This window comes from Bos indicus x Bos taurus, chromosome 14, assembly GCF_003369695.1.
Source record: "Bos indicus x Bos taurus breed Angus x Brahman F1 hybrid chromosome 14, Bos_hybrid_MaternalHap_v2.0, whole genome shotgun sequence".
NCBI lineage: Eukaryota > Metazoa > Chordata > Mammalia > Artiodactyla > Bovidae > Bos > Bos indicus x Bos taurus.
In genome coordinates, this window is record NC_040089.1 from 63,900,139 (window position 1) to 63,919,468 (window position 19,330).

General features: G+C 41.6%; 1 non-coding gene across 1 annotated transcript; it reads left to right on the forward strand.

Moving 5' to 3' along the window:
- Window positions 1-261: 261 nt before the first annotated feature.
- On the forward strand, window positions 262-333 carry TRNAY-AUA. Its single transcript has one exon. It is a non-coding gene; the product is annotated as a tRNA-Tyr (tRNA).
- Window positions 334-19,330: the final 18,997 nt, after the last annotated feature.

The following is a 19,330-nucleotide window of genomic DNA, read 5'->3' on the forward strand; positions in this document are numbered from 1 at the left end:
GCTGCAATTCATGGGGTCGCAAAGAGTCGGACACGACTGAGCGACTGAACTGAACTGAACTGATATGTTATTACAAGATATTTACTATAGCTCCCTGTGCTATACAGTAAACCTTTGTTGCTTGATGCAGATCTATTTTTTAATTATAAACCTAGCATTCTATTCATATGAAGTCAAACAAGTGGAATCAAAATATAATAAAATTTTTAGTTAGGCAAAAATACGTAAGTTTTCTAAAATATATATATTACATGTATGACTTCCCTGGTGGCTCAGACGGTAAAGCGTCTGTCTATAATACAGGAGACCTAGGTTCGATCCCTGGGTGGGGAAGATCTCCTGGAGAAGGAAATGGCACCCCACTCCAGTATTCTTGTCTGGAAAATCCCAAGGATGGAGGAGGCTGGTAGGCTACAGTCAATGGGGTCGAAAAAGTCAGACACAACTGAGTGACTTCTCAAGGCTTGATAAAGCCTTGAGAATATCAGAAAAAAGAAGAGATGGAGAAATTAGAAAACATAAACTAAATGAAATGAGAGCACTGAATATGAAATACAAAAAGTGAAACAAACCTGATAAAAATAAAAGATCATGATATACCCCACTGTTTTTAAACATGGCTGTTCATTAGAGACCTATCTGGAGCTCTGGAGGAAAAAAAAGCAATACCTGGGCTTTGGTATTTTTCAAAAAATTCAAGATAATTCTGATATGCATCTGGGCTTTAAAAAGTGATTACAGGTTTTCCTATTAAATCATAGTTTTGGTGATATCAGATCAGATCAGATCAGTCGCTCAGTCGTGTCTGACTCTTTATGACCCCGTGAATCACAGCACGCCAGGCCTCCCTGTCCATCACCAACTCCCGGAGTTCACCCAGACTCACGTCCATCGAGTCAGTTATGCCATCCAGCCATCTCATCCTCTGTCATCCCCTTCTCCTCTTGCCCCCAATCCCTCCCAGCATCAGAGTCTTTTCCAATGAGTCAACTCTTGGCATGAGGTGGCCAAAGTACTGGAGTTTCAGCTTTAGCATCAGTCCTTCCAAAGAAATCCCAGGGCTGATCTCCTTCAGAATGAACTGGTTGGATCTCCTTGCAGTCCAAGGGACTCTCAAGAGTCTTCTCCAACACCACAGTTCAAAAGCATCAACTCTTCGGTGCTCAGCCTTCTTCACAGTCCAACTCTCACATCCATACATGACCACAGGAAAAACCATAGCCTTGACTAGATGAATCTTTGTTGGCAAATGTCTCTGCTTTTGAATATGCTATCTAGGTAGGTTGGTCATAACTTTCCTTCCAAGGAGTAAGCGTCTTTTAATTTCATGGCTGCAGTCACCATCTGCAGTGATTTTGGATCCCCCCAAAATAAAATCTGACACTGTTTCCACTGTTTCCCCATCTATTTCCCATTAAGTGATGGGACTGGATGCCATGATCTTCGTTTTCTGAATGTTGAGCTTTAAGCCCACTTTTTCACTCTCCACTTTCACTTTCATCAAGAGGCTTTTGAGTTCCTCTTCACTTTCTGCCATAAGGGTGGTGTCATCTGCATATCTGAGGTTATTGTTATTTCTCCCGGCAATCTTGATTCCAGCTTGTGTTTCTTCCAGTCCAGCGTTTCTCATGATGTACTCTGCATAGAAGTTAAATAAACAGGGTGACAATATACAGCCTTGACATACTCCTTTTCCTATTTGGAACCAGTCTGTTGTTCCATGTCCAGTTCTAACTCTTGCTTCCTGACCTGCATACAGATTTCTCAAGAGGCAGGTCAGATGGTCTGGTATTTCCATCTCTTTCAGAATTTTCCACAGTTGATTGTGATCCACACAGTCAAAGGCTTTGGCATAGTCAATAAAGCAGAAATAGATGTTTTTCTGGAACTCTCTTGCTTTTTCCATGATCCAGTGGATGTTTGCAATTTGATCTCTGGTTCCTCTGCCTTTTCTAAAACCAGCTTGAACATCAGGAAGTTCACGGTTCACATATTGCTGAAGCCTGGCTTGGAGGATTTTGAGCATTACTTTACTAGCGTGTGAGATGAGTGCAATTGTGCGGTAGTTTGAGCATTCTTTGGCATTGCCTTTCTTTGGGATTGGAATGAAAACTGACCTTTTCCAGTCCTGTGGCCACTGATATAGATTATATTATATATAGATTATATTTCTTTGACCAACCATATACAATGGTGTTAAGTGAATAACAGGTACATAATCACAATATGAAAGATGTTTATCAGTTTTCACAATCAATAGCCAGACAAAAATTAAAAGATAATTGCAATTGCAAACCATAATGGGAACATGATTAACTTAACAATATAAAATAATTACATACAATTTCGGGGGGTCAAGCAGAGTGCAGTGGTAAGTGGAAGAGCATGCATGCTCATGTTTTCATCCTCCCAGCCAGTCTATGTCTTTTGGTTGCTGCATTTAATCCATTTACATTTAAGATATATATGATCCTATTACTGTTTTCTTAATTGTTTTGAGTTTATTTTCTGTAAAACTTTTCCTTCTTTTGTGTTTCCTGCCTAGAGAAATTCCTTTAGCATTTGTTGTAAAGCTGGTTTCATGGTGCTGAATTCTCTTAACTTTTGCTTGTCTGGAAAGCTTTTGATTTCTCCACCAAATTTGAATGAGAGTCTTACTGGGTAAAGTATTCTTGGTTGTAGGTTCTTCTCTTTCATCACTTTAAATGTATCATGCCACTTCCTTCTGGCTTGTAGTTTCCCTTGAGAAATCAGCCTGATGGGACTTCCCTTGTATATTTTTTGTCATTTTTTTTCCCCTACTGCTTTTAATATTTTATTTTTACCTTTAATTTTTGTCAGTGTGATTACTATGTGTCTCAGTGTGTTCCTCCTTGGGTTTATCCTGCCTGGGACTCTCTGTGCTTCCTGGACTTGATTGACTATTTTCTTTCCCATGTTAAGGAAGTTTTCAGTTATTATCCCTTCAAATATTTTCACAGGTCCTTACTCTCTCTCTTCTCCTGGATCCTTATAATGTGAATATTGGTGTCTTTAGTATTGTCCCAGAGGTCTCTTAGGCTGTCCTCATATCTTTTCATTCTTTTTTCTATACTCTGTTCTGTGGCAGTGATTTCCACCATCTGTCCTCCAGGTTATTTATCCATTCTTCTGCTTCAGTTATTCTGCTATTGTTTCCTTCTAGTGTATTATTCATCACTGTTTGTTTGTCCTTTAATTCTTGTAGGTATTTGGTAAACATTTCTTGCATCTTCGGACTTCCCTGGTGGCTCAGACAGTAAAGTGTCTTGCTTACAATGCGGGAGACCTGGGTTCAATCCCTGGGTCAGGAAGATCCTCTGGAGAAGGAAATGGCAACCCACTCCAGTACTCTTGCCTGGGAAATCCCATGGACAGAGGAGCGTGGTGGGCTACAGTCCACGGGGTTGCTCGTTGGACACGAGTGAGCGACTTCACTTACTACACTCACTCTTGCATCTTCACCATTGTTTTCCCAAGATCCTGGATCATCTTCACTATCATTAGTCTGAATTCTTTCTCTGGAACGCTACCTATCTCCATTTTATTCAGTTGTTTTTCTCGGATTTTATCCTGTCCCTTCTGTGATTGTGGTTTTCATTCTGTCTGCCCTCTGATGGATGAGGATAAGAGGCTTGTGCAACCTTTCTGATGGGAGGGACTAACTGTGGGGAAAACTGGGTCTTACTCTGGTGGGCAAGACCATGCTCAGTAAATCTTTAATCCAATTTTCTGCTGATTGGTGAGGCTGTTTTACTTCCCTGTGGTTTTACCTGAGGCCAAACTATAGTAGGGGTAATGGCAACCTCCTCCAAAAGGACTTATGCCAGCTGTGCCTCCCAGGACAGCTGCTTTCAGTGCCCCTGACCCCGCACTGACCCTGAAGCAGGGCATTGTTGACCCATGCCTCTACCAAAGACACCCAAACACTCACAGGCAAGTCTGGCTCAGTCTCTAACTCCTTTCTCCTGGGCCCTGGTGTGCACAACGTTTTGTTTATGCCCTCAAATAGTCTGTTTCCCCAGTCCTGTGGAAGTTCTGTAATTGCAAAATTCAGACTTGAATTAAAGAAAGTAGGGAAAATCACTAGGCCATTCAGATATGACCTAAATCAAATCCCTTATGGTTATACAGTGGAAGTGACAAAGAGGTTCAAGGGATTAGATCTGATACACAGAGGGCCTGCAGAACTATGGACAGAGGTTTGGAACATTGTACAGGAGGCAGTGATCAAAACCATACCCAAGAAAAAGAAATGCAGCAAGGCAAATGGTTGTCTGAGGAGGCCTTTAAAATAGCTGAGAAAAGAAGAGAAGCGAAAGGCAAAGGAGAAAAGGAAAGATATATCCATCTGAATGCAGAGTCCAAAGTATAGCAAATAGAGATAAGCCTTCTTAAGTAAACAATGCAAAGAAATAGAGGAACAGGATAAAATGGGAAATAAACCTATTTACCTCAGAATGGGACTTGAAACCACCTGGCTGGGACTGGAACCCAGGCAAACCCACGCTACCTGGTTTCAGGACCTAATGAAGCTCAGGTTCTTGATGTCTCATTGCAGAAAGAATTCAGTGAGAGACAAAGTAATAGGAAAATCTAAAGAAATGAATTTATTTAGATTCAGAGAGAAGCACACTCTACATACAGAGTGTGAGCCATGTAGCATGGTTAATTTTTATGGTTTGGGTAATATCATATGTTAATGAGTGGGAGAATTATTCCAACTATTTTGGGGGAAGGATGAAGATTTCCAGGAATTGGGCCACTTCCTACTCCTTGGTCTTTTGACAGTGCCTTGGAACTGTCATGGTTCCTCTGAGTGTGTCATTTAGCTTGTTGATTGAAGATTAAGGTCTAGTTAAAGCCATCTTCCAGGGCTTCCCTGGTGGCTCAGAGGTTAAAGTGTCTGCCTCCAATGCAGGAGACCTGGGTTCGATCCCTGGATTGGAAAGATCCCCTGGAGAAGGAAATGGTAACCCACTCCAGTATTCTTGCCTGGAGAATCCCATGGAAAGAGGAGCCTAGCGGGCTACAGTCCATGGGGTTGCAAAGAGTCGGACACAACTGAGCGACTTCACTTCACTTCATGTTAAAGCCATCTTGGACCCATTTGATTCTAATCTGTTTATGTTGTATCCCTGGGCTATGTCATTCTTTCAAAAGTTGTGCCCTGCCCCTTTCCCTCCTGTTACAGACAGACTAGCAGTCTCTTCAGGAAAATTAGAGATACCGAAGGAACTTTCACCCAAAGATGGGCACAATAAAGAACAGAAATGGTGTGGACCTAACAGAGCCAGAAGATATATAGAAGAGGTGGCAAGAGTACACAGAAGAACTGTACAGAAAAGGTCTTAATGACTTGGATAACCACAGTGGTGTGATCACTCACCTAGAGCCAGACATCCTGGAGTGTGAAGTCAAGTGGGCCTTAGGAAGCATTACTATAAACAAAGCTAGTGGAGGTGATGGAATTCCAGCTGAGTTATTTCAAATCCTGAAAGATGATGCTGTTAGAGTGCTGCACTCAATATGCCAGCAAATTTGAAAACCTCAGCAGTCCTGGCCACAGGACTGGAAAAGGTCAGTTTTCATTCCAATCCCAAAGAAGAGCAACGGCAAAGAATGTTCAAACTACTGCACAATTGTACTCATTTCTCATACTAGCAAGGTAATGCTCAAATTCCTTCAAGCTAGGCTTTAAAAGTATGTGAACAGAAAACTTCAAGATATACAAGCTGGATTTAGAAAAGGCAGAAGAACCAGAGATCCAACTGCCAACATCTGTTGGGTCCTAGAAAAAGCAAGGGAATTCCAGGAAAAAAACATCTATTTCTGCTTCATTGACTACGCTAAAGCCTTTGACTATGTGGATCATAACAAACTGTAGAAAATTCTTAAAGAGGTGGGAATACCAGACCAATTTACCTGCCTTCTGAGAAATCTGTATGCTGGTCAAGAAGCTACAGTTAAAACCAGACACGGAAAAATGGACTGGTTCCAAATTGGGAAAGGAGTATGTCAAGGCTGTATATTGTCACCCTGCTTATTTAACTTGTACGTAGAGTACATCATGAGAAACGCTGAGGTGGATGAAGCACAAACTGGAATCAAGATTGCCGGGAGAAATATCAATAACCTCAGATATGCAGATGACACCACCCTTCTGGTAGAAAGCAAAGAGGAACTAGAGAGCCTCTTGATGAAAGTGAAAGAGGAGAGTGAAAAAGCAGGCTTAAAACTCAACATTCAAAAAGTTAAGATCATGGCATCCAGTCTCATCACTTCATGGCAAATAGATGGGGAAAAAATGCAAACAGTGAAAGACTTTATTTTCTTGGGCTCCAAAATCACTGTGGATGGTGAATGAAGCCATGAAATTAAAAGATGCTTGCTCCTTGGAAGAAAAGCTATGACAAACCTAGACAGTGTATTAAAAAGCAGAGACATCACTTTGCTGACAAAGGTCTGTGTAGTCAAAGCTATGGTTTTTCCAGTAGTCATGTACAGATGTGATAGTTGAACCATAAAGAAGGCTAAGCATCAAAGAATTGATGCTTTTGAACTGTGGTGCTGGAGAAGACTCTTGAGAGTCCCTTGGACAGCAAGGAGATCCAACCGTAAACCTTAAAGGAAATAAACCCTGAAAATTTATTGGAAGGACTGATGCCAAAGCCAAATCTCCAATACTTTGGCCACCTGATGCAAAGAGCTGACTCACTGGAGAAGACCCTGATACTGGGAAAGATTGCAGGCAGGAGGAGAAGGGGGTGACAGAGGATAAGATGGTTGGATGGCATCATCAACTCAGTGGACATGAGTTTGAGCAAACTGCAAGAGATTGTGAAGGACAGGGAGGCCTGGCATGCTGCAGTCTGTGGATCCGCAGAATCAGACATGACTGAGCAATGAACAACAGCAATCTTGTCTCTTCATCTGGGACATAACTTTCTGCTTTTTTTATCGTGATTAACTTTCTGTAGTATGGTTTTTTAGTGGTGTGGGACTGTGCTTCTTGCTTCTTCAGTCTGGTCTCTGATGGATGAGGCTAAGAGGCTTGTGTAAGTTTCCTGATGGGAGGGACTGCCATGGGAAAAACTGGCTCTTGCTCTGGTGGGCAGGGCCTTACTCAGTAAAACTTGAATCCAATTATTTGCTGATGGGTAGGGTTGTGCTCCCTCCCAGTTGGTTGTTTGGCCTAAGGCAGCCCAGCCCCTGGGTCTAGGGACAGTGTTTTAAAATTATTAGTGAAAAGGAAATGATATGCTTGGGTAAATCTGAAGTAAGTCTAACCGGGTAAAAGTAGGTTTACAATCCAAATTATATAGAGATAGTTTTCCAAGTCAGAGACATAACTGGACAGGTACTTACATAACTTTGTCACTACAACATACACGTGAGGACATAGGCAGCTATCCATCACTTAGTGTAAACATATTTTTTTGCTTAACCTATGAAGGAACTCAAAGAATGATATCTATAAGGAAGTTGTTCATACCTGTTGTTTTCCTAGAAGAAGAAACAAAATAAACCAATGAACCACAGTTACAGGAGCTGTCTAATCATTAATGATACAGAACTGGAACTGATTATCTTCATTTAATCTGACAGGTAGGTCACCAGTGACTCAGGAGAGCAGCTGCAGTGCTCCGTCAGGGCCTGGCCCAGTGGACGTGGCACCAGCACTGAATGTGCTGCTAGTGGGCTGGCTCTGTGCTGACCTTCCCTGGGCCTCGCTTTGTTTCTCCCTTGAGCTGTGTGTTGAGTAAAGGAGCTTGCTAAATCGTGGCTGTTATTAAATTAGGAAAAGTCAGCCTGATTGCTTCTCTCATGTCCCTGGCCCCAAATGCCCAAAGCTGAGTTCAGTGTACCTGCCTGTGTACCCAGAATGCCCTGTGCTCACCTACTCCTACACCACTCACTGTGCTGCCTTGCAATTGGTAGCAATCGTGTCTGTCGGCCCAGTGGACTATATTACCTTCACGAAATATTTTACCATTAAAGAGTCTCCAGAAAATCTGCCTTTTCAGTTGGGAGATACTACATTCCCACTCTATTCATAGCAAGTGTGTTAGTCACTATGTTGTGTCCGACTCTTTGCAACCCTGTGGACTGTAGACTGCCAGGCTGATCTGCTCATGGGATTCTCCAGGCAAGAATACTGGAGTGGGTTGCCATTTCCTTCTCCAGGCGATCTTCCCAGTTCAGGGATCAAACCTGGATCTCCCACATTACAGATAGCAGATTCTTTACCATCTGAGCCACCAGGGAAGCAGTTCATAGCAAAGAGGCTTCTTACTGTTAAACTCTTGAGAGTCCCTTGGACTGCAAGGAGATCCAACCAGTCCATTTTAAAAGAGATCAGTCCTGGGTGTTCATTGGAAGGACTGATGCTGAACCTGAATCTCCAATACTTTGGCCATCTCGTGCGAAGAGTTGACTCGTTGGAAAAGACCCTGATGCTGAGAGGGATTGGGGGCAGGAGGAGAAGGGGAAGACAGAGGATGAGATGGCTGGATGGCATCACTGACTTGATGGATGTGAGTCTGGGTGAACTCCGGGAGTTGGTGACTGACAGGGAGGCCTGGCGTGCTGCGATTCATGGGGTCACAGAGAGTCGGACATGACTGAGCAACTGAACTGAACTGAACTGAGAGAGCAATAGTTTGAAAATTATTTATAAATCACTAAGGAAGTTCAGTGGGTTTCCCTGGTGGCTCAGGGGTGAAGAATTCGCCTGCAAAGGCAGGACAGGTGGGTTTGATCTCTGGATCAGGAAGATCCTCTGAGAAAGAAATGGCAACCCACTCCAGTATTCTTGCCTGGGAAATCCCATGGACAGAGGAACCTGATGGGCTACAGTCCATGGGGTCGCAGAGTTGGACACGACTTAGAAACAACAACAAGGAAGTTCAATAGTCAAGTTTTCTAGAGAACTTTTCAATCTATGCACTAAGCTTAAATAAATGTCTACACCAGAGTTGAATTAAATGATGTTAATGTCATTTTACATTATTTAAGGTAGAGAGTCTCTTCCCCATTTCTGTATCTACTGTGTTTCAAGGTTCTTAACATATCACTCAGTAAATATATGTTCAATGAATTAAGACATATGTAAATGTAGATCCAGTATAGTTCTCCTTTAGTCATTCACCAGAAACCTCAGTTTGAAAGTGACTTCAATCTACCTTTTTTAAAGAGCCCATGCATATTTGAGATATGTTGCCTAACAGCTACAAAACCATCAGTTTCTATAGAGTTGGTAAGCTTTATGCAGAGCCTTAAACAAGCATACACCGTAGGCCTAAATGAATATTTGGTTTGTAGTAAACAAAGGGATGAATTCTATAATTCAGTGTCCTTTATATAAAGATACATAATAATGATTTTTTAAGAGAGTCCCTTGGACACCAAGGAGATCAAACCAGTCAATCCTAAGGAAATCAACCCTGAATATTCATTGGAAGGACTGGACTGGTGCTGAAGCTGAAGCTCCAATACTTTGGCCATGATGCAAAGAGCTGACTCATTGGAAAAGACCCTAATGCTGGGAAAGATTGGGGACAGAAGGAGAAGGGGGTGACAGAGGATGAGATGGTTAGATGGCATCACCAACTCAATGGACATGAGTTTGAGCAAACTTCAGGAGATAGTGAAGGACAGGGAAGTCAGGGGGTTGCAAAGAGTCAGACACAAGTTAGCAGCTGAACAACAACAAGATTTATTACAGGAAAAAATTTGTATTCCTGAAAAAAACTTGTGTGCTTCTTTTCATTAGGCAGTAAGAACTTGTTTTCTTTGACTTCACTTCCTGGAAGAGCAAAGTGAGGCCATTCCAAGAATATCTTAATTGGTGTCCCTTTGTTTCTCCTCTTTCAAACCAATACTTCTACACTGTCACCAGAATTACTGATAATCCACAGATCACAGGACTAGATCCCATGCCCCAGTTTATTTTCCTAGGAATAAAGCCCCAATCTAGTTTCCAATATTTAAGCCCTAATCTATTCTTCTCTTTATGCCCCTCTCTTTCACTCTTTCGCTTGCCTTTACTGCAATTTGTGTGCCATGTTTCAACCATAAGATTTTCTCATACCCTCAGCACGTCTTGCTTATTCCGACCTCCATGACGTTCCTGATGTTATTTCCTCCACCTTACAATGCTCTTTCCTCTTTTTATTCCAAGTATTATTTCCCTTAATTCCCAGATCAAAGATTTTATCCTTTGATCTTGCACTACCTGTGTTTGAATCAAGGTTATTTGACTTCTTTAAGCCTTGGTTTCCTCATTGGCAATACTGTTGTTTCATATCTGATAGAGTTGTTGTGACGAGGCTTGTGAGTACTCAACAAATATTAGCTCTTAGAATTAATAAAATTTCTTCTATTTACCTGAAATATATTTTTGTCATTCTCTATAGCTTAATTTATGTACTTAGATTATTTGTGCCATGGTCCTAGAATAGAATCCATTTCAAAGTTCTCTTGATCCCCTCCTCACATAATCCACAACCTAGATAACTGACTTTAGTTTTGCTGTTGTTATTCATTTGACATTTAACACTGTCTTAATGTAGCCATTGTAATTTTCTGTTCTCCAGATTGGCTTAGGACAGTGATGGTCGTTTCTTTTGTGTGTCTGTATGTATACGTCTCTGTGTAATATTTCTGCCATGGATTTGAATTTAGAATCTGCCAAATTGATATGTGCTTGTATTTGCAAAACTAGGAACTGTTCAATCAATGGTAGCATTGTGCATTATATAATTTAAGCTTACATATCATACCCTATTCAGGTCTCACAATAATCCTATTAGATAGGTGGTGGTATGCCTGTTGTTATCATTATACCAAACAATGATACTGATTTAACTAACACAGATGGCTATGCCATCAGAAGAGCATTTTGTAAGAGACCTAAGTATGCTGAAATTTCTCTAAGTTTCTTATTCTCTTTCGCAATAAAGCCATTAATTATCCTTTTCTCCCAAGATTGTTTCTCTGCTTATGAGTCGATGTTTACGACTCTCAGTGGGTCTTTGTTTCAAGATCTGTATCTTTGTACTTGGCAGCCATTTGCTCAGAACTAATGTCATGTTATGTCATCTGACACACAATGTCAGAACCACTTTCAAACTCTTGTATAAATCCCTTTGTTCTTTTGATATGAGGAAAATATGTAATGTATATGGAAGGAAACATAAAATCTGAATGGGAAATCTTACAGGAAATATTTCTGATCATGAGCATGACAGATTACAAATTTGAGTAGGTACTATATTCCTCACCAACACAGCAGACCAATGAAGCAGTAGTTAATATTGTTAAACACTGTATAGCTTGGGTCTTATTGTGGACATTGTTTAGTATTTTTCTGTTTCAAGGAACATATATCATTTCTGTTTGTATGGAAAGTATATCCTTTCAGTTGGGAGGGGCTATTATATTCCTTTCTTATTCAGCTCAAATATATCTCTCAGTATTATCCAAAGATCTTATGAGGCCAGTCAACTTTAGTTTGTCATACACTACTTGAAATAAATTATTTTGGATATATTCCAAATATATCCTAGATATAGCCTGAAAATTATTTATAAATCTCTAGAAAGTCAAGGCTATGGTTTTTCCAGTGGTCATGTATGGATGTGAGAGTTGGACTGTGAAGAAAGCTGAGCGCTGAAGAATTGATGCTTTTGAACTGTGGTTTTGGAGAAGACTCTTGAGAGTCCCTTGGACTGCAAGGAGATCCAACTAGTCCATTCTAAAGGAGATCAGTCCTGGGTGTTCATTGGAAAGACTGATGCTGAAGCTGAAACTCTTAATACTTTGGCTACCTCATGTGAAGAGTTGACTCATTGGAAAAGACCCTGATGCTGGGAGGGATTGAGGACAGGAGGAGAAGGGGATGACAGAGGATGAGATGGCTGGATGGCATCACTGACTCAATGGACGTGAGTTTGAGTGAACTCCAGGAGTTGGTGATGGACAGGGAGGCCTGGCGTGCTGCGATTCATGGGGTCACAAAGAGTCGGACATGACTGAACAACTGAACTGAACTGAATGAGGTTCAAACAAACAAGTTCTCTGGAGAATTTTACATTTTATTTCCTAAGATTAAAAACAGGTTAATTGAATGATGTTGAGGCACCCACAGAGAGATGCTACACATATAAAGACATGATCCTGTCCCACAGCTTGCAATCTAAAATTAGATATACACAGGCAAGCTGGAAAAACATAGCATGCTTTTTTTTTAAGACCAAAAAGAAATGATGGGAGAGAAAAATGAGAGTGGTAAATCAAAAAATCAAAGGGAACTGACACATATTCTATCTTCTGCCTTTTATTTGTAGCCTTAATTATCTTTGTCAGAAATGATCACACTGTTGAAGTCAAAGAGGGAAGCTGTCTGATAGCCTCTAAAGGGTGACAGGACACTAATGGGATTGCTATGCACAGTGTCCTCTGCTTTGGAGGTCCCCGAACTCCTTTTATCCCTGATTTGTCCCTGAGTGGCTGACTCTGGGGTACTCAAATTTACCTTCAAGCTTAGTACTGGAGATGAGCACCAAGCCACTATGTTAGGAAACACTCCCTCCAGTTGCCTGCAGAATTTGGGAGTAGTGCACTGTGGCAGGCCAAGAGGTCTGGACTTGAACCCAGCCATAGCTTCCCACGTGAACTTCAGACTGAGAGCTCACTATTAACCCCCAACCTATGTGGTTAGTCTATAAGTCTGTCTGGCCTTCTCCCTGAAGTCAGGTTAAAAAAGAAAAAAGCACCTCCAATGTGCCAGGCTTCATGCCCATGTTAGGAATACAGATAAATAGAATCTAGACTTCCCCCCCCCCGCTACCACTCCAGTATTCTTGCCTGGAGAATCCCATGAACGGAGAAGTCTTGCAGGCTACAGTCCATAGGGTCTCAGAGTCGGAAACACCTAGCATGTAGACTCTCTTTTGGAGCTTATAACTTATTTTGGAGAGACAGCTTCAGTTCAGTTCAGTTCAGTCGCTCAGTCGAGTCCTACTGTTTGCAACCCCATGAATCCCAGCACCCCAGGCCTCCCTGTCCATCACCAACTCCCAGAGTTCACCCAGACTCACGTCCATTGAGTCAGTGATGCCATGCAGCCATCTCATCCTCTGTCGTCCCCTTCTCCTCCGCCCCCAATCCCTCTCAGCAATAGAGTCTTTTCCAATGAGTCAACTCTTCGCATGAGGTGGCCAAAGTACTGGAGTTTCAGCTTTAGCATCATTCCTTCCAAAGGAATCCCAGGGCTGATCTCCTTCAGAATGGACTGGTTGGATCTCCTTGCAGTCCAAGGGACTCTCAAGAGTCTTCTCCAACACCACAGTTCAAAAGCATCAACTCTTCGGTGCTCAGCCTTCTTCACAGTCCAACTCTCACATCCATACATGACCACAGGAAAAACCATAGCCTTGACTAGACGGACCTTTGTTGGCAAAGTAATGTCTCTGCTTTTGAATATGATATCTAGGTTGGTCATAACTTTCCTTCCAAGGAGTAAGTGTCTTTTAATTTCTTGGCTGCAGTCACCATCTGCAGTGATTTTGGAGCCCAGAAAAATAAAATCTGACACTGTTTCCACTGTTTCCCCATCTATTTCCCATGAAGTGATGGGACCAGATGCCATGATCTTCGTTTTCTGAATATTAAGCTTTAAGCCCACTTTTTCACTCTCCACTTTCACTTTCATCAAGAGGCTTTTGAGTTCCTCTTCACTTTCTGCCATAAGGGTGGTGTCATCTGCATATCTGAGGTTATTGATATTTCTCCCGGCAATCTTGATTCCAGTTTGTGTTTCCTCCAGTCCAGAGTTTCTCATGATGTACTCAGCATATGTTAAATAAGCAAGGTGACAATATACAGGCTTGACGTACTCCTTTTCCTATTTGGAACCAGTCTGTTGTTCCATGTCCAGTTCTAACTGTTGCTTCCTGACCTGCATACAGATTTCTCAAGAGGCAGGTCAGGTGGTCTGGTATTCCCATCTCTTTCAGAATTTTCCACAGTTGATTGTGATCCACACAGTCAAAAGCCTTGGCATAGTCAATAAAGCAGAAATAGATGTGTTTCTGGAACTCTCTTGCTTTTTCCATGATCCAGTGGATGTTTGCAATTTGATCTCTGGTTCCTCTGCCTTTTCTAAAACCAGCTTGAACATTAGGAAGTTCACAGTTCACATATTGCTGAAACCTGGCTTGGAGAATTTTGAGCATTACTTTACTAGTGTGTGAGATGAGTGCAATTGAGCGGTAGTTTGAACATTCTTTGGCATTGCCTTTCTTTGGGATTGGAATGAAAACTGACCTTTTCCAGTCCTGTGGCCACTGCTGAGTTTTCCAAATTTGCTGGCATATTGAGTGCAGCACTTTCACAGCATCATCTTCCAGGATTTGAAAGAGCTCAATTGGAATTCCATCACCTCCACTAGCTTTGTTCGTAGTGATGCTTTCTAAGGCCCACTTGACTTCACATTCCAGGATGTCTGGCTCTAGGTCAGTGATCACACCATTGTGATTATCTGGGTCGTGAAGATCTTTCTTGTACAGTTCTTCTGTGTATTCTTGCCACCTCTTCTTAATATCTTCTGCTTCTGTTAGGTCCATACCATTTCTGTCCTTTATCGAGCCCGTCTTTGCATGAAATGTTCCTTGGTATCTCTGATTTTCTTGAAGAGATCTCTAGTCTTTCCCATTCTGTTGTTTTCCTCTATTTCTTTGCATTGATCGCTGAAGAAGGCTTTCTTATCTCTTCTTGCTATTCTTTGGAACTCTGCATTCAGATGCTTATATCTTTCCTTTTCTCCTTTGCTTTTTGCTTCTCTTTTCACAGCTGTTTGTAAGCTTAAGAACAAACTATGTTGTTCAATAACATAACGTGGTAAATGTAGTAGCAGAGGAGTGGTGAGGGTGAAGGCCAGAAGAAGAGTATCCAGCCCAATGTGGTGCTTGGGGGTTGGGGACAAGGAGACAGGGGGTAAGTCTGAGAGCAGGACAGAAACCAGGAGAGTTACCTCCCTGAAGCCAAGAGAGTGTGTTGAAAAAAAAGAGAGAGAGAGGAGGAAAACAGAGTCGGATCCTTCAGCTATTGAACAGTATGGACAAGAAAGTCCATTGGATTGACAGATGGAGGTCATTGGTGACTGTTGATAGGGCAATAATTGGGGAGGTGCAGGTGTGGAAAGTCAATATAGTACTCATGCTGAGGAATTAAAGGGAAGTGGAAATAAAAATCTTTGCTGTGAAAAGAGTAAGTTGGAAATCTGTCATTGAGGGAAAATTTGTCTTGACTTTTAATCAGAAAAACAGGTTTCTAATTGGAGAGAAATGAGCTGGTTGAAAATAAAGAGGTGAATGATGGATCAAGGGAACAGGTTTTTGATTCCAGTTCCAGATCCCACTCTTCTTCCTCCTAAGGTGGCCTCTGTCTCCTCCTGATTCTATTAGCTCCCTCCTCTCACAGATGGACTTTGCTTCTAGTCTCCCTTGTACAGACTCAGCTGTAGCTCCCTAAAACATGACAGTGACACCAACTGAATGTCAAGAACCATGGCTGCACGGGAATCCTGACCAACTTGATTCTCACAGTATTTACTAATCTACAAAGAACTGATACACCTTTCCAATGACAAAAATTACTTTTGTCTACCACCTAGAGCATCTTTTCCTGGGTCAAAGTGCCTGGGGGTTCAACTAGTAATTGGGAGGTTGTTTGTTCAAAATGGATTATAACAAAGAGGTCATTTGTGAGTTATTTAATCCAGCAGCTAGGCAATGGCAACCCACTCCAGTACTCTTGACTGGAGAATCCCACGGGTGGAGGAGCCTGATAGGCTGCAGTCCATGGGGTCCCTGAGGGTCGGACTGAGCGACTTCACTTTCACTTTTCACTTTCATGTGTTGGAGAAGGAAATGGCAACCCACTCCAGTGTTCTTGCCTGGAAAATCCCATGGACGGAGGAGCCTGGTGGGCTGCAGTCCATGGGGTTGCACAGAGTCAGACATGACTGATGCGACTTAGCAGCAGCAGCAGCGAAACCTGAGAGTAAGCCCTTTCTAGTGACTGGAGGACCCACATCCACTTTAGAGCACTTGCCAAAGTTTCTGCTGACAAAATTTTCTAGATTCAAAGCAGACCATTTTTTCCCCACCTTTATTACTTACAATGATGTTTCAGTGAGCTCCATCAGAAATTGCACCCTCATCTTTCTCTACCAGCAGTGTGGATATTCTTAGCAATAATATGATTTTTGGTAGTTTCAGCTCTTGGTGTGATAGAATTTCCAAGTTATAGAAGGTGATTTCCTTTCACATTTCTTCTAATGAGTGTACCTCTTCTTTCATTCGTCTGATTTCTTTTTTATACTCAATTCAGTAATTTAATGAAAATACTAAAATGAAATATTTTCTTTTAAACAATGGAATTTCCATCCTCATTTTTTTTAAGAGAACAAATTTAGAATCTAATAGAAAATCATCACAGCCAGATAAAACACTGGGATTGGATATTTACTGTACTCACTGTAATGCTTATGTTTATATGATTAGCAGAGAACTCATTAGAAGCCTCTTGAGGAAAGAAATGTGTCTCTCAAGTATCTTCCTCACATCCAGATGCACTTGGTATGTATTCAATAAACGTATGGATGGACTGACTTTAACTAGAGAGTTCTATTAGAGTGAATGGTGGTTTGTCGTCTAGGATAAGATCTGTCTTCCTAACACACAGTCCTCAGTCCCCAGTCTTGCTCTTTTGCCTAATGAACTACATAAGGCAACTTGTTTTCCAAAATATCAATATTATTCTCTTCCTACCAAGATAGGGGCAAAATGGCACTTATGTGGGATTCTGCAGGTTTAAATTTGAATTAAATGAGAATAAAGTACCCAGTCCACAACCAAAAATATATTTAACATGCCTTAAAGTTTACTGAATTAAAGAATGAATTGGACAATCATTTGAGACTGTTCTATTGACTGTGGTTCAGACCATGAACTCCTTATTGCCAAATTCAGACTTAAATTGAAGAAAGTAGGGAAAACCACTAGACCATTCAGGAATGACCTAAATCAAATTCCTTATGATTATACAGTGGAAGTGAGAAATAGATTTAAGGGCCTAGATCTGATAGATAGAGTGCCTGATGAACTATGGAATGAGGTTCGTAACATTGTACAGGAAACAGGGATCAAGACCATTCCCATAGAAAAGAAATGCAAAAAAGCAAAATGGCTGTCTGGGGAGGCCTTACAAATAGCTGTGAAAAGAAGAGAAGTGAAAAGCAAAGTAGAAAAGGAAATATATAAACATCTGAATGCAGAGTTCCAAAGAATAGCAAGAAGAGATAAGAAAGCCTTCTTCAGCGATCAATGCAAAGAAATAGAGGAAAACAACAGAATGGGAAAGACTAGAGATCTCTTCAAGAAAATCAGAGATACCAAGGAACATTTCATGCAAAGACGGGCTCGATAAAGGACAGAAATGGTATGGACCTAACAGAAGCAGAAGATATTAAGAAGAGGTGGCAAGAATACACAGAAGAACTGTACAAAAAAGATCTTCACGACCCAGATAATCACGATGGTGTGATCACTCACCTAGATCCAGACATCCTGGAATGTGAAGTCAAGTGGGCCTTAGAAAGCATCACTACGAACAAAGCTAGTGGAGGTGATGGAATTCCAATTGAGCTATTCCAAATCCTGAAAGATGATGCTGTGAAAGTGCTGCACTCAATATGCCAGGAAATTTGGAAAACTCAGCAGTGGCCACAGGACTGGAAAAGGTCAGTTTTCATTCCAATCCCAAAGAAAGGCAATGCCAAAGAATGCTCAAACTACCGCACAATTGCACTCATCTCACACACAAGTAAAGTAATGCTCAAAATTCTCCAAGCCAGGCTTCAGCAATACATGAACCGTGAACTTTCTGATGTTCAAGCTGCTTTTAGAAAAGGTAGAGGAACCAGAGGTCAAATTGCCAACATCTGCTGGATCATGGAAAAAGTAAGAGAGTTCCAGAAACACATCTATTTCTGCTTTATTGACTATGCCAAAGCCTTTGACTGTGTGGATCACAATCAACTGTGGAAAATTCTGAAAGAGATGGGAATACCAGACCACCTGATCTGCCTCTTGAGAAATTTGTATGCAGGTCAGGAAGCAAGAGTTAGAACTGGACATGGGAACAACAGACTGGTTCCAAATAGGAAAAGGAGTTCGTCAAGGCCGTATATTGTCAACCTGTTTATTTAACTTATATGCTGAGTACATCATGAGAAACGCTGGACTGGAAGAAACACAAGCTGGAATCAAGACTGCCGGGAGAAATATCAATAACCTCAGATAGGCAGTGACACTCAAAGCCTCTTGATGAAAGTGAAAGTGGAGAGTGAAAAAGTGGGCATGAAGCTCAACATTCAGAAAATGAAGATCATGGCATCCGGTCCCACTACTTCATGGGAAATAGATGGGGAAACAGTGGAAACAGTGTCAGACTTCATTTTTCTGGGCTCCAAAATCACTGCAGATGGTGACCACAGCCATGAAATTAAAAGACGCTTACTCCTTGGAAGGAAACTTATGACCAACCTAGATAGCATATTCAAAAGCAGAGAAATTACTTTGCCAACAAAGGTTCGTCTAGTCAAGGCTATGGTTTTTCCTGTGGTCATGTATGGATGTGAGAGTTGGACTGTGAAGAAAGCTGAGCACCGAAAAATTGATGCTTTTGAACTGTGGTGTTGGAGAAGACTCTTGAGAGTCCCATAAACTGCAAGGAGATCCAACCAGTCCATTCTGAAGGAGATCAGCCCTAGGATTTCTTTGGAAGGAATGATGCTAAAGCTGAAACTCCAGTACTTTGGCCACCTCATGTGAAGAGTTGACTCATTGGAAAAGACAGTGATGCTGGGAGGGATTGGGGGCAGGAGGAGAAGGGGACGACAGAGGATGAGATGGCTGGATGGCATCACTGACTCGACGGACGTGAGTCTCAGTGAACTCCGGGAGTTGGTGATGGACAGGGAGGCCTGGCTTGCTGTGCTTCATGGGGTGGCAAAGAGTCCGACACGACTGAGCGACTGATCTGATCTGAACAGTAAAATAAAATTAGTACTTCTCGCTCCACCTTCCACACAAGATTGCTGTAGAGAATAAAAGATGCTAAAGCTTTAAAAATTGTACAGTACTACTTTGAAGTGGGATTTGTATGTTGATTTAATGTCTTTCCTATCAACTGGTATTTTTGCAATTGATTCATTACAGCTGGCCTTCCTATTAAAGCCCCC